This window comes from Hippocampus guttulatus, chromosome 1 (genome assembly GCF_054856545.1).
Source record: "Hippocampus guttulatus isolate MCC_2025c chromosome 1, RoL_Hgut_1.0, whole genome shotgun sequence".
Classification (NCBI taxonomy): Eukaryota; Metazoa; Chordata; class Actinopteri; order Syngnathiformes; family Syngnathidae; genus Hippocampus; species Hippocampus guttulatus.
This window is the reverse complement of record NC_141261.1, coordinates 31,703,158-31,717,820: the sequence shown is the minus strand read 5'-3', so window position 1 is coordinate 31,717,820 and position 14,663 is coordinate 31,703,158. Positions and strand designations below refer to the sequence as shown.

The window sequence follows — 14,663 nt, the reverse complement described above, 5'->3', positions numbered from 1 at the left end:
TTGCCATGCGTTATGGCATAGTTTTTCTCATCGTGCAGAGATTTCGGTGGCCCGAACTTAAGAAAGACATCTCGGACTGTTCTTTTTGCTCCAGCAGCAAGGCATCTACCAACCACCAGTTGGCCGACGACAGCCGTTACCAGTTCCACCTCAACCCTGGTTCCACGTCACCTTGGATTTCATCACTGGTCTCTCTCCAAGAGGCAACTTCATCGTTCTCAATGTTGTGGACTGTTTCTCCAAGTTTATCCACTTCATTGCTCTACCCAAGCTCCCGTCTGCACTTTAAACCGTTAACCTTTTCGTAAATTACGTTTTTTGTCTCCATGGGATCCCGGTGGACCTAGTGTCAGACCAGGGTCCTCGGTTCATTTTGAATGTCTGGAAGCAGTTCTGCTGTGTCATGGGAGCCACAGCGAGCCTGTCTTCAGGGTACCATCCTCAGTCCAACTGGCAGACTGAGCGGATGAACCAGGACCTGGAAGCGGCTCTACGTCGCGTGTTGTCTCTATCGTCCCTCATCTTGGGCTGTCCATCTGCCCTAGGTGGAGTATGCGCACAACACCCTTATTTTGTCAGCTACAGGTCGGTCTCCATTCATGGTTACCAACCTCCGCTATTTCCGTCTCAGGAGGGGCAAGTGGAGATCCGTTCTGTGCAACTCCACCTGAAACAGGCCCATCGAGTGTGGAGGGAGACCAGGGCAACCCCGTCACGCGTTGCATCATGCTGCCCCAAACTATCAAAGGAGACAAATGGTGTGGCTGTTGACGCGGAATCTGCTTCTAGCCGGTACGTCACAAAAGTTGGGACCACATTCCACAGGACCATTTCAGGTGGAAGCCATCATCAACCCAGTTTCAGTCAAGCTCTGGCTGCCACCCACCATGAAGGTACACCCTGTATCCCATGTATCTCTTCTCAAGCATATGGCATTCAGCCCTCTGGCTCCCATGTGGCATTCAGCCCTCTGTCTCCCCCTCCGACCCCACCTGTTCCTCCGATCCTGTGTTACCGGTGAGGGCGATCCTGTGCTCTTGGCGCAGAGGTAGGGATATCCAATATCTGGTCAACTGGGAGGGCTCACAAGTCGCACCTGTCTGGAATCTGGACCCGTTAACTGTCTGCTTTCAAAGCCAGGCCACATCGACAACTGACTGTTGGATTATTATCCTTACTCATGACTCTGCCTCCAAGTGCTTAATTTTCTTGATGGTCTTGGCATTTTGCCTCATAGATTCTCGCCATGTTTTTTTTTTGTCATTATCGTTGCATGTAAGTAGTTCTTGTGGTTATATTTTGTTAGTAATCTCGCGGACTGGACTTCGTTGTCCTTTGAGTTTGACAAGCGTTTTTCTTGTTCTTTGCCTTTTGTAAGCATTTTTTGTTTGTTTTCGCTTTCTCCTGGTTCTTTGTTACCATCGTCCTTCGTTGTGCTTTGTCGGCATGCCTTCTTTGTCAATATTTTTTGGGCAAATCTCTTGTGTGGGCCTACGTTTGTGGAATCCAATTCTGTCAAGGGCATTCCGGAAATCTGACAGACCGACACGCACACAATTCATCCATTCAGGGAAAGTAGATTTGCTTGCTCCATAGTGTTGTTGTTATAAAGAGCGATATGAAGAAGGAGGAGAAATTAGGCTCATTGAGGCAACATTTGCTGCCCACACTCACTGCCCCCATCCCTCACACACATGCATGCATGCACACAAGCACTGTAATTATACCATGTTTATTTCAATGTGTGATGTGATCTGCACATACACTTTCATGCCAGTGATACATTAAATCGTTTTTGGTGTTAATGTGGTACATGGTAAACCTATGGGAGTTTGCGAAAGGAGCGTAATACTTAATTAGGTTAACTGTGAACTGCTACAAGCTCCGCCATACGTTGCAGTCCAAGCGACAGCTTGCCTTTTCTTTGTAACTGTTATTGAAGAAAAATCTGTCTTTCGATGAGTATGTTCCAAATAGTGAATACCGGTCACCACTTAACTGCTTTCTGCCATGCTGCCTGCGTTCAAATTGGTTGCGTTTGGACCACACATCAAATTAAGTTCCCATGCCTCCCATTTGTTCACAACAACTGCACGAGAGGAGTCAGGCAGCCCATATGTGTGAGATGAATTGTGACAGTTTATCCACTTGCTACGCACAGGAGTCAAATAAACAACCGGGCCGATGGCTTCTCTGTCCACGTATGATTGTAATGCTGCAAAATAGTCCCCATTTTTTATGAATGTGCCTGTTACCCGATGACATCTTTTGTTATTTTGATGCATTAATTTTTTTAACCAAGAATCAAAGTGTCCTTTTTGCTCTTTTCTTCTCATCCTCAGCTCCACAAGCCATCCATCCATCCAGCTGCAGACTGTCAAACATTCTCCTTTGACGAATGTCGTGTCCAAAAAATGTTGAAAACAATCCACATCAGGTCTGCACGACGTAAGAACAAACACCATGTGACAAAACAAAACAAATTGAACAACAAAAAAAGCAAGGCTCTTGAAGAGCACTTGCCGACGGCTGCCTACTCGGGCGCCATCTTGGGAAAACATCTGGAATGGGTCTGCTGTTATGGCAGAAAACTGATAACCAAACACATTTTCTTCCATTTTCATTCCATATGTCTCGCAATATCGTGTCTCACTACTTTTGTCTGAGTGCACATAGTTCTAGAGCAGGTAACCTGTAAAACAGGCTCACGAGAACTGGACCTGCGCACCCCTGTCTTACATGTGTCCTGCAGCGCAATAAATATCACCAAGTCTCAGCAGTTTGAGGGTTGACAGAGTTTGAAATCCACACTTTATGCATATAAAAAGGACACATTAATGCTTTCCATGCTTGATATGAAAGCTGTTATATATCTCTACATTTCAATCTCAACAGCTTGTGTGACATTTTTTAATTTCCGAGACTGTCAGCCCTGTTTTTGTAGTTGTTGATGTTTACCCTTTCACCAACAGCTGCTCACCACCCCAGCAACAAGCACACCCCGTCTCACACTGGGGCAGTAAATGCTGCATCAGGAAGTTTCTCTTTCCCAATTTCGTCTTGGAAATTGAGACATGCCTTGACAAATGACAAGCTTTCATTTGCGAACTATAACACAGCATTGTGTGTGCTACGAATAGAGGTCAAGTGAAGTACAACTTTATTGTCAAATTGTGAGCGTCCCTTTCTGCATTTTCCTTTCAAAATTTACAGGAAAGAACATTCAATGTTTTTTTTCAAGGTAACCCTGACAGAGCAAAGAAAATCACCAGTTATTTCAGTATGCAGGAGCACATTTTTTATGAGCTCTCTCTCTTTCTCTCTCTCTCTCTCCCTCTCTCACTTCATGATGATGCTCAGCTAAGATCAAGGCAGCTATGATGTTATCTGTCAGCACTCTAAGGTGTGCCTGTCACTACTTTTCTCTTCCGTTCCTCACCCGTCTTGTCAGCAGTTCCAACCCTCGACACTTCCCACTGTTGCAATTTAGTGTCCATCAAGAGAACACTTATCGGCCACTTGGCTCAGCGCCACACGGAAGCGGGGGAAGCTCACAGTCTAGCAGTCATGAATGGGTTCGATGTATACCATAATTAAGGTTGGGACTGCGGAAATGAGGTAGAATCAGTCGCAATCAGGGCAAAAAATTGTTCACTCAGTAATCAGATTTAGGGAATAATCAAGACTCGGAAAGCCTTTATTCATTTTGTTTTGAAATAAAAACAACAACAAAACAATATAATAAAGCACAAACATTTTAAAAATGTTACATAATAAAATTTTACATTTCTTAAACATAGCGCAGTTGAATAATGCTGGCGTCCCGGTAGTCCAGTGGTTAGCACGTCGACTTCACAGTGCAGAGGTTTCAATTCCAGCTCCGGCCTCCCTGTGTGGAGTTTGCATGTTCTCCCCGGGCCTGCGTGGGTTTTCTCCGGGTACTCCGGTTTCCTCCCACATTCCAAAACCATGCGTGGCAGGCTGATTGACCTCTCTAAAATTGTCCCTAGGTGTGAATGTGAGCGTGGATGGTTGTTTGTCTCTGTGTGCCCTGCGATTGGCTGGCAACCGATTCAGGGTGTCCCCCGCCTACTGCCCGAAGACGCCCCCCGCGGCCCTAGTGAGGATCAAGCGGTTCGGAAAATGGATGGATGGATGGATGAATAATGCTGTCATTATCGAGGTGACATATTTGAGATAATATTGTCAAAACCTGCTCAAATGGGCGTGCAACAACAATTGGAAATGTTTGCTATTTAAGATCTAAAACAACACATTTTTTCAGTTTTCATTGAAAATGTTCTGTAAAGTGCCCCTTTCAATAGCAATCACATATACAGTGTTACTCTACGCCCGTCCAATGTCAGGCAGGGTCACTGTGCACAGTAGAAATCGGCACTTTGCTGGTACAGACTGATGAGTAATATGACCCTAATCATGGTAATATAATTTTTGTCCTCTTCCAACGGTCATTTGTTGTGATGGTTCCACAGTGGGTTCGAGGTCATCATGAGGCATGCGGTGGGCCTTAATGTTCTTGAAAAACGACTACACAAGGAACAAACCCGAGGACACTTCTCACTTATTTCTCTTGGTTCTTTGAACTTTTTGACCAGTTCATTGCAAAAAAAACTATTTGTATTTTGTATTTCTTCATTTACTGTTTGTATTATTCATAATTTATTGCTTGTAAAATGTCAAGCTTTTATTGATTTTTATTCCATCCGCTTTGGGTCATTTGTTTTAATTCATGACATTGTTTTGTTATGTGTCTACATTAATATTTTGGAACATAAATGTTCAATTAAACCCTTTTTAGATTTATGAGGATAAAATCAGAAAAGGGGTACCTGAATATTAAATACAATAGAATTGATTACAATAAACACCCACATAAAAGTACGGAAAATTGGTCCCATTGAGTCATGGGATCTATTCCCACTAACGGGAATCGGAACCGAACTGGTTGGAATGTGAAAGGTACTGATCCCTCATGGACAGGATTGGAAGGATGGACAATAGTTGGTTAGAATCTTTTCCCCAAAACTCTCTTCATTGTCTACTTGAGAGGTTTGCTTGCATTTAATTACTTTAATGCATTCAAAGTCAAAGCAATAAATGAATAAAAGTGTTGGTAGCCATAATCAGTCCAAGGAGATGCGTACAAGAGACTTCCAACCTCGGCTTCAGCATGATCTGTTAGCGTACAGTACACGCAAATCCAAAAAGCTTCCCTTGCTGGGTCCTTTCAAGCATGACACAACTTTGGTCCCCCTTTGGTCTGATTTACATCAACTCCAATGTGCCAAACTGAGCAGACAAGGGTTTTTTGTTCCTCCACTTTCATGATAACAGTGACCTCCCTTGATGGAACTTTACACCCTTGTCTGCATCCATCACCATTGATGTTGCTGCAATTCCGCATGTGGTGTTATTCCCTGCCCCAGGTGCCGCCTCCTGCACCGTGCCTTGCCCTTTTATCTGCGTAAAGACGAGTCAGCGTACCAAGATCCGACAACTGTTCGAGTGACTCCCCTGAAAGGGATGTGAGTGCTTACACAATGAATATGGATGGAAGGTGTCGTGTCTGCATGGGTGTGTGTGTGTGTGTGTGTGTCAGAACTGCACCGTTCTGCTGCAAACACTGCTGGCAGCTTTCCATACTGATCAAATCACACGTCACAGCGCCCGGCGTGTGTGAGCTCAGGAGTTCAGTTAAGTTCAAAATCGTGTGCAAAACATTCGGAATCCATGTTTGGGTTTGTGGCATCTGAGTGACTCAGAAAGGAGCCCTTTGCTGACTCTGTGGAAGCTGTGGCACACACTTGGTGACGGATGTCTGACAAGCCCCAAAGGAAATGGAGTAATGCGCCACTACAGACAAGAATGCTATCTCAGGAGGAGGACAAAAACAAGTGTGTGACGGACCACAAACTGGTTGTCGAGTATTATGGACTTGAAGGATTTCCTGTTTTTCGTGCTGCTTTCAAAATATCTCGTCTTTTCCACAGAGATGCCCATAAGACAAACTGGGAACCAATCATCCGTCTGCCTTCCCAGCTTAATCACAACAGTCCATGTCATTTGGCGCATCTTTGTGGAAAACCTTAGCCGTGTTTCTACCAAATTGTATGGTTGAGTTTGCGTCGCCACACTCGACATTTTCCATTTGCCGATATTGCTTACGACGAACACCTTTATGACGTAAACTTCATTACGACTAGATTTTTCCCACACTACAGTGAAAAGGCCTTCTTTACAACAAACCGTGGGGAAAATAATTGCCTCCGCGACCTTGCTTATGAACAAAATATACATTGTTGTACTTCCGGAGGCACGGCGCACATGGTCTCAGAACATGTCTGGTAAATGGAAGCATATCCTGCTGTCTGTGATGGTTGAAATTGTCTCTCACTTTCAAAAGCGAGACAAAGCTCAGTTGAAACTACGAATTGTCAACGTTGACACTTTCGACAATCATCTGTAATGGCAACAAAATCATGGCAGAGTTCGAGGCGAACAGATTACAAGATGATCGTAAACGACTTCGGGGCGCGGCACATCCCGAACTGGAGATTCATTTGACTGACTGAATGTTTTCAGAGATGACGTAGGAACGATACAGTTGTTCGTTTCATGTTAATAGAAATGGTCATACTGTATACCGCATCGTAGTGAGCAGACATTTTATTGGAAATGGTTACAATGAACTACCATTATTATGTCCAGATTCACGATGTCTATCTAGGTACAGTATGTTGTAACGAGATTCGACTGTATATATGAAGTATACTTTATAAAGTGGTCACCGATGATGTAATGGTGCACTCGCCTGAGTTGTTTGTGGGTAGCGTGGGATTGGTTCACATTCGGTGACGGTGTGGATGTGGGTGTGAATGGTTGGTTGTTCGTCTCTGTATTTGCCCTTTGACTGATTGGCGGCCAGTTTGGAGTGTAGTCCGCCTTCCGCCCGAAGTCAGCTGGGATAGGCTTCAGCTACACCCGCGACCCTGTTTGGGAAAAGCGGATTTTGAAAATGGATGGATGAATGGACTTTATAAAGTATACTATACTATAAGTAAAAGTACATAAAATTACATTTTAAAAGTATACTATAAATATATGTCTGAATCCTACAAGTTAAGTATATTCAAGCATACTTGGCTGAAGTTATCTAAAAAGTACACTGCCTGGAATTTAGTATAAAAAAAAAAATATACAGTATATATATATATCTTGTATACTTGAATAAGCGACTTTTTGGCACAGGTGTAAGTACAGTTAAGATCGGATAAGAACAGGAATTGTTTTTTGGGACAGGGCAGACCTTCCAGATCTGGCAGAAAAGGCTGCGCGGCCGTATACTTATTCATCTTTTTGGCATACATTCAGTAAATGACACTATTCAGGTCTCTGATGGTTACTGTTACTTTAGCAAGCATTTCCAACAAAAGGACCAGTAACACTTCTGTGAGAACGTTTTTAACAATCAACAGACTACATGCAATCGTTCTGCCCTGCGCAATCAAGTCCATCACTATCATCCATTGCTTTGCTTGAACTTTCCAGCATGATGAAAAAGTTGCTTTGTTGCTTGATCAAGACCATCGTAGATGTGTCTTAACTACCTCTCTTGTCTATCTATATATCAGGGCAGGTCCATTGATCTTAATCCAGTTCCTCTTTCATCAGTAACCATGACATTACACAAGATGGAGTGATAAACAGTGCAATTGACGATAAAATCTCTTGACCATTCAGTCCTTTTTCTGTCTTTGTATCCTCGTAAATGCAAGTGCTCACTGATGCTGATCAGCCACATTATCCCCATGCATTATGTCCTTTTAGTCATTCTATAACATTACTCTACTTTGACCCTATCACCGTGGAGCAGCCTTTCAATAAATATTAACTGAGGTTGGCGCTTTAAAGCTGACTGAATAGTCTGTTTGTCCTAGTTTTCAATCTACAGGTACAGATCTGTGTTTGTGTAAACGATCCACAACTTGCGAATTATGCCACAAATGTTCACACACATTTCATATGTGATGCACAAAGTGAAGACAGTATTGCCATCAGCTCACCAAACATGAATTATTTTTGTTTGCCAATTAGAGGTAATAGAACATTGCTCAGTCAAATGTTCTGCGGATGTACAGACACAATATTGTCCATCCATCCATCCATCATCTACCGCTTACATCTACCGGGTCGTGGGGGCAACAGCTTTAGCAGGGAAGCCCAGACTTCCCTCTCCCTAGCTACTTCTTCCAGCTCTCCCCGGGGGATCCCGAGACGTTCCCAGGCCAGCTGGGTGACATAGTCTCTCCAGCGTGTCCTGGGTCTTCCTCGGGGTCTCCTCCCGGTGGGACATGCCCGGAACACCTCACCAGGGAGGCGCTCAGGGGGCATCCGAATCAGATGCCCAAGCCACCTCATCTGGCTCCTCTCGATGTGGAGGAGAAGCGGCTCGACTCTGAGCCCCTCCCGGATGACCGAGCTTCTCACCTTATCTCTAAGGGAGAGCCCGGACACCCTGCGGAGAAAACTCATTTTGGCCGCTTGTAACCGGGATCTCGTTCTTTCGGTCACGACCCATAGCTCGTGACCATAGATGAGGGTTGGAACGTAGATCGACCGGTAAATTGAGAGCTTCGCCCTTTGGCTCAGCTCCTTTCTCACCACGACAGACCGATACAATGTCCGCATCACAGCAGACGCTGCACCGATCCGCCTGTCGATCTCCCGCTCCCTCCTGCCCCCACTCGTGAACAAGACCCCAAGATACTTGAACTCCTCCACTTGGGGCAAGATCTCCTCCCCGACCCAGAGGGGACACTCCACCCTTTTCCGACTGAGGACCATGGTTTCAGATTTGGAGGTGCTGATCTTCATCCCAACCGCTTCACACTCGGCTGCGAAACGCTCCAGTGAGAGTTGGAGAGCCCTGTTTGAAGGAGCCAACAGCACCACATCATCTGCAAAAAGCAGGGATGCAATACTGAGGCCACCAAAACGGACGCCCTCAACGCTTCGGCTGCGCCTAGAAATTCTGTCCATAAAGATTATGAACAGAATCGGCGACAAAGGGCAGCCTTGGCGGAGTCCTACCCCCACTGGAAACGATTCCGACTTACTGCCGGCAATGCGAACCAAACTCTGACATCGGTGGTATAGTGACCGAACAGCCCGTATCAGGGGGTTCGGTACCCCATACCCACGAAGCACCCCCCACAGAACTCCCCGAGGGACACGGTCAAACGCCTTCTCCAAGTCCACAAAACACATGTAGACTGGTTGGGCGAATTCCCACATACCCTCGAGGACCCTGCTAAGGGTGTAGAGCTGGTCCACTGTTCCACGGCCGGGACGAAAACCACACTGCTCCTCCTCAATCTGAGGCTCGACTTCCTGACGGACCCTCCTCTCCAGCACCCCTGAATAGACCTTACCAGGGAGGCTGAGGAGTGTGATCCCTCTGTAGTTGGAACACACCCTCCGGTCCCCCTTTTTAAAAAGAGGGACTACCACCCCGGTCTGCCAATCCAGAGCCACTCTCCCTGTTGACCGCGCGATGTTGCAGAGGCGTGTCAACCAGGACAGCCCCACAACATCCAGAGCCTTGAGGAACTCCGGGCGGATCTCATCCACCCCCGGGGCCTTGCCACCGAGGAGCTTTTTAACCACATCGGTGACTTCAACCACAGAGATAGGAGAGCCCACCTCCCAACAAACCCTCACAATACATTTGGGTCTGCCAGGACGGACCGGCATCTTCCCCCACCATCGGAGCCTACTCACCACCAGGTGGTGATCAGTTGACAGCTCCGCCCCTCTCTTCACCCGAGTGTCCAGAACATGCGGCCGCAAATCCGATGATACAACTACAAAGTCGATCATCGAACTGCGGCCTAGGGTGTCCTGGTGCCAAGTGCACATATGGACACCCTTATGTTTGAACAAGGTGTTCGTTATGGACAATCCGTGGCGAGCACAGAAGTCCAATAACAAAACACCACTCGAGTTCTGATCGGGGGGGCCGTTCCTCCCAATCACGCCCCTCCAGGTCTCACTGTCATTGCCCACGTGAGCATTGAAGTCCCCCAGCAGAACAAGGGAGTCCCCAGCAGGAGTACTCTCCAGCACACACTCCAAGGACTCCAAAAAGGGTGGGTATGCTGAGCTGCTGTTTGGTGCATATGCACAAACAACAGTCAGGACCCGTCCACCCACCCGAAGGCGGAGGGAGGCAACCCTCTCGTCTACCGGTGTGAACCCCAATGTACAGGCACTGAGCTGGGGGGCAATGAGTAAGCCCACACCTGCTCTGCGCCTCTCACCTTGAGCAACTCCAGAGTGGAAGAGAGTCCAACCCCTCTCGAGAGAACTGGTACCAGAACCCAGGCTGTGTGTGGAGGCAAGTCCGACTATATCCAGTCGGAAATTCTCTGCCTCACACACCAGCTCGGGCTCCTTCCCTGCCAGAGAGGTGACATTCCATGTCCCAAGAGCTAGCTTCTGCAGCCGAGGATCGGACCGCCAGGGTCCCCGCCTTTGGCTGCCGCCCAGCTCACATTGCACCCGACCCCTTTGGCCCCTCTCATGGGTGGTGAGCCCATGGGAAGGGGGACCCACGTTGCCTCTTCGGGCTGTGCCCGGCCGGGCCCCATGGGTGTAGGCCCGGCCACCAGGCGCTTGCCAACGAGCCCCACCTCCAGGCCTGGCTCCAGAGGGGGGCCCCGGTGACCCGCGTCCGGGCAAGGGAAACCTTGGTCCATATATTTTTGTCATCATAAGGGGTCTTTGAGCCGTGCTTTGTCTGGCCCCTCACCTAGAACCTGTTTGCCATGGGTGACCCTGCCAGGGGCATAAAGCCCCAGACAACTTAGCTCCTAGGATCATTGGGACACACAAACCCCTCCACCACAGTAAGGTGACGACTCACGTAGGCAAGCACAATATTGTGCTTGTATCAAATATGCAACCTTTCAAAACATACTTGTTTAGGATTCAAAGCAAGAGAGTTTAACTTTCTAGTTAAATAGATCAGCCCAGAATGCAGTGGCGAGCCATCGTTGTTTGACTGCTGTCGTTTGACCAGCTGTGATTGCGATTCAATAGGCTTGCTATGCCAACACTGAATTGAAATTTACTTCTTGGTGGAAATGTAGCACTGTGAAAAATGACGTTTATTTATTGTCTGTTACGCCAGGGCTGCCCAACCAGTCGATTGCGATCAACCGATAGCCCGCAGACTGGAGGTATATGGGGAAATGGCACAAAAAAAGATTTGTGTGTCTGTGTGCGTGTTAATGTTATATGTTTTTGTGTTGGTTCACACTGCACCCTAAGCATCAGTTTCACTTTCACCAAAAAAGTATTTAAAAAATAAAATAAAAGAAAAAAATCATGTCACATTAACCTACGGTGACACACAACCTGCATCACAGAAGTTGTTAGCGGTCAGCAGTCTGCAGTTGCCCCTTGCGATCAGAGCTGTTGTTGTAATACATCTATTTTAAAATTATTCTTCTCATTCAGTTTGTTTCAGATGCAATTCACAGATGCCACTGGAAATTGAATGGGAATCTGAAGCGCCAGGAGAAGCATTTTAAAACAGTACACGTCAGCTACGACTGTAATGTTCATGCATTTAACACACTGTAGATGCGCGTCTCATGCCTACACGTCAGGTCTGCCGCTAAGGTAGGCACTGATTTCCTTTTCAAAAACTTTTCATCTACTTTATTTTTCTGTTTCGTTCATGTTAGGGGTCGTTATGACTATTGCTCATCATGGCATGCATACGTATGCACGCATGTACAAGGATGTGCACGTGTGCATGTGTGTATGCGTGCATGTGCGGTAACTGTTGATCGGGAACTGTGGTCGAGCCAACCTTCACTCGCACAGTTGAAGTCAAGCCAGCCGCCACAGTGATGGTCAATACTCTGCATTAGGGGAATCTGCCGCCAGTGAGCGGCGTCAAAATAAAAGCTCTCCAGCTAATGCATGCACGTCAGTGGTTTGGATTCAAAATAATGTTATAAAATAATTTCTTAGCGGTCAGGCAACGATGAGTTCACCCAGGGAGAATGAAAACTGCCTCAGAACTGTTTCACCTGAATAAGAAAAAAATAAAATAATAATTTTAGTTGTCCCAGAAGCAGACCAGTTCTAGGGAACACTAGGCCACCTCGAGTATCCAACCACAGTATTTTCATTAAGATCTGCTGTTCCATTTCAAAATAAAAGACCTCTGAAAACAGCCATTTTTACCTTTACGGTTGATTTAAAAAACACATTCAAAAATGAATTTTAGTTATTCCACAACCAGAGCAGGAGGGCACACTCGGCTACCCCAGGTATCCAACCACAGTAATTTCATTAAGATCTGATCTTGCATTTCAAAATGAAAGGTCTCTGAAATCAGCAGTTTTGACCTTTACATCTGATAAAAAAAGATATTAATTAATTATATACAGTATATATATCAAATGTTGTTATCCCAGAACCAGACCAGGTCTAGGGCACACTACTACACCTCAGGTGTCCAAACACGGTACTTTCATTCAGATCTGGTGTTGCACTTCAAAATAAAAGGCCTCTGAAATCATCTGGTTTTCAAATAATCTTTAAAACATTCGTTTTAGTTATCCCGCAACCAGACCAGGTGATCTAATGTTGCATTTCAAAATAAAAGGCCCCTGAAATATGACATCAAGCCCCCCCCCCCCCCCCCACACACACACTTAATTTATGAAGTGTTTCAGTGGCCAACTGGCTTTTAAGTTGTCATTTGATGGACTGTTTCCAGCTGAATGTCTTCAGGGATTGCTACTTAATTTTCCACCAAAGTGAATTAATACCATATGACAAGCTTTCGAGAAATACACTTTTGGTGCTCCAACACTGAAACCACAGGCGCTATAGAACTGTCTGCACATTGTAGGTTGTCACCTCACATTACAATGTTCAAAAACGATAACCCGCTCATCTACATTCTATCAAAAGTGCAAGAGAGATGTTTTTCAGTGCTGCATTAACATGACAGTCCACTGTTTTTAAAAGATGCTGTCAGAATGCTTGGCTGTGATACAAAACACTTTTGGAAATAGATCAAAAATAAAGCTCCACACTTTTTCGTTAGGCTTGCAAAGCAGCCTGAATAAAATGTGGCAATAGTGGACATAATCACTAAAAAGTGCGGAGCAAAAGCACAGTTTGTGGAGTTTGTGGAGATTCGAAATCACAATCATCACAATTACTTTGGTGTCATATGCTAGCCACATCCATCTCTTTGCGCTGACTACCCATTATGAGGGAATTTCAGTTGAGCAGCTTGTGCTTTCAAACAGTTGCTATAGCAGAAGCAACATTACCTCGATCACTGTGCGCACTGTGATGCTACGCAAAACTCTCTTGAGGAAATAAAAAAGCTCAAATGTAAACAGCCACCTGGCGCATAAAAGTAAGAGCATTCTTTTGGTTGGAACATTTGAAGCATATCGCGCTCCCTTTCAGCTGCTTTGTGCAAGACATGTGAGGCAGATTTGATTTTGAAGAGATTGTGGAGGCTTTTACATTGCTGTCTCGTCTGGCTGGCAGGCACGTTGAGCCCGCTCCAATATGGAGCAACTACTGTTCTTTTTGGCTGATGAAAATGGATAAGCCTACGAATGTGAAATTCCCTGACGTGTGGCTGCTTAATATTAGAATAGAGGCTGCGATGATCCAATGTGGAGAAAATAATATGCCACACATCAGAACTGGTTTTAATGATTGCGCTTCAAAGAGGAGAGCGTGAACCAAGGCCACAGTCGACAATATTGTGCATTCTCTGTGCTTTGAGTAACTTGTGTGCTGGATAGTCGTGGTTGATTCAAAGGAGGCTGCAGGTGAGCCCAAATATTCTCGGCCACCCAATGCCAAGCTCGTTAAGTAGGACACTGCAGAAAGTGGTAAGTGGAATGAACAAAGAAGGCGATCTCATTATTGCATTTCTATATCTCCAAATCCCGTTTCCTAGCCTATTGACTTCAAGGATAAGCATTTACTTTTATTCCCCAGTGACTGCTTGTCTACATAGTTACAGCTCTCTATTGGGCTCATTATTGATGTTTTGGCAGTCCTCCATTTTAGCTGCTTGATCTTGCTACTCCATGCTTTTGTGATCCCTCCAAAGGTATTTTAGATTATATATTTATACCCACGAGCAGCGCTTGAAGTCAGCCCCCAATACCCATTACGGAGGGTAACCTTGTCACCGCGGCTCCTCGTCCCAATTACATTGACTTGCAGTGCTGATGAAATGGCTGTGCAACCTGGTGACTTGTCATTTGGCCAATTATTCTTAATGAAGCGCCAACAGAAAGAGGTATAACTTGGTAATGCATGCAAAAGGAACACAAAATACCGTTTAATAGCATTTCATTAGCATCTGGATTTTCTGGTTGGACCAATCAGTTGATGTGTCCTGCTCTTGAAAAAGACACCTTCCTTCCTTACAATTTGCTGAGTGCATTGATGCCACCATTTAAAAAAAGGTGAGCAAATAAAGAAGAATGGCACGAAAAATAAAGCCTTGTAACAACTCGGCTTTCAAAATAAGTGAGGAAGCTCCAAGTGCACATTCCGGGATGCTGATCAATCTCTGACTTATT

The 14,663-nt window shown here is 45.6% G+C and overlaps 1 long non-coding RNA gene across 7 annotated transcripts in view; it reads left to right on the top strand.

Annotated features, from left to right (window-relative positions):
- The window catches only part of LOC147211355 (uncharacterized), a 148,953-nt gene that overhangs the window by 103,323 nt on the left and 30,967 nt on the right, over nt 1-14,663 (top strand). For 2 of the 7 annotated variants that reach the window (XR_015102546.1, XR_015102542.1), the window contains 2 exons: nt 95-545; nt 632-6,820. This is a non-coding gene — a long non-coding RNA (uncharacterized LOC147211355). Of the gene's footprint in view, nt 1-94; nt 546-631; nt 6,821-14,663 lie in introns of those variants that run through there. The other 5 variants (XR_015102547.1, XR_015102545.1, XR_015102543.1 and 2 more) reach the window with 5 other exon arrangements.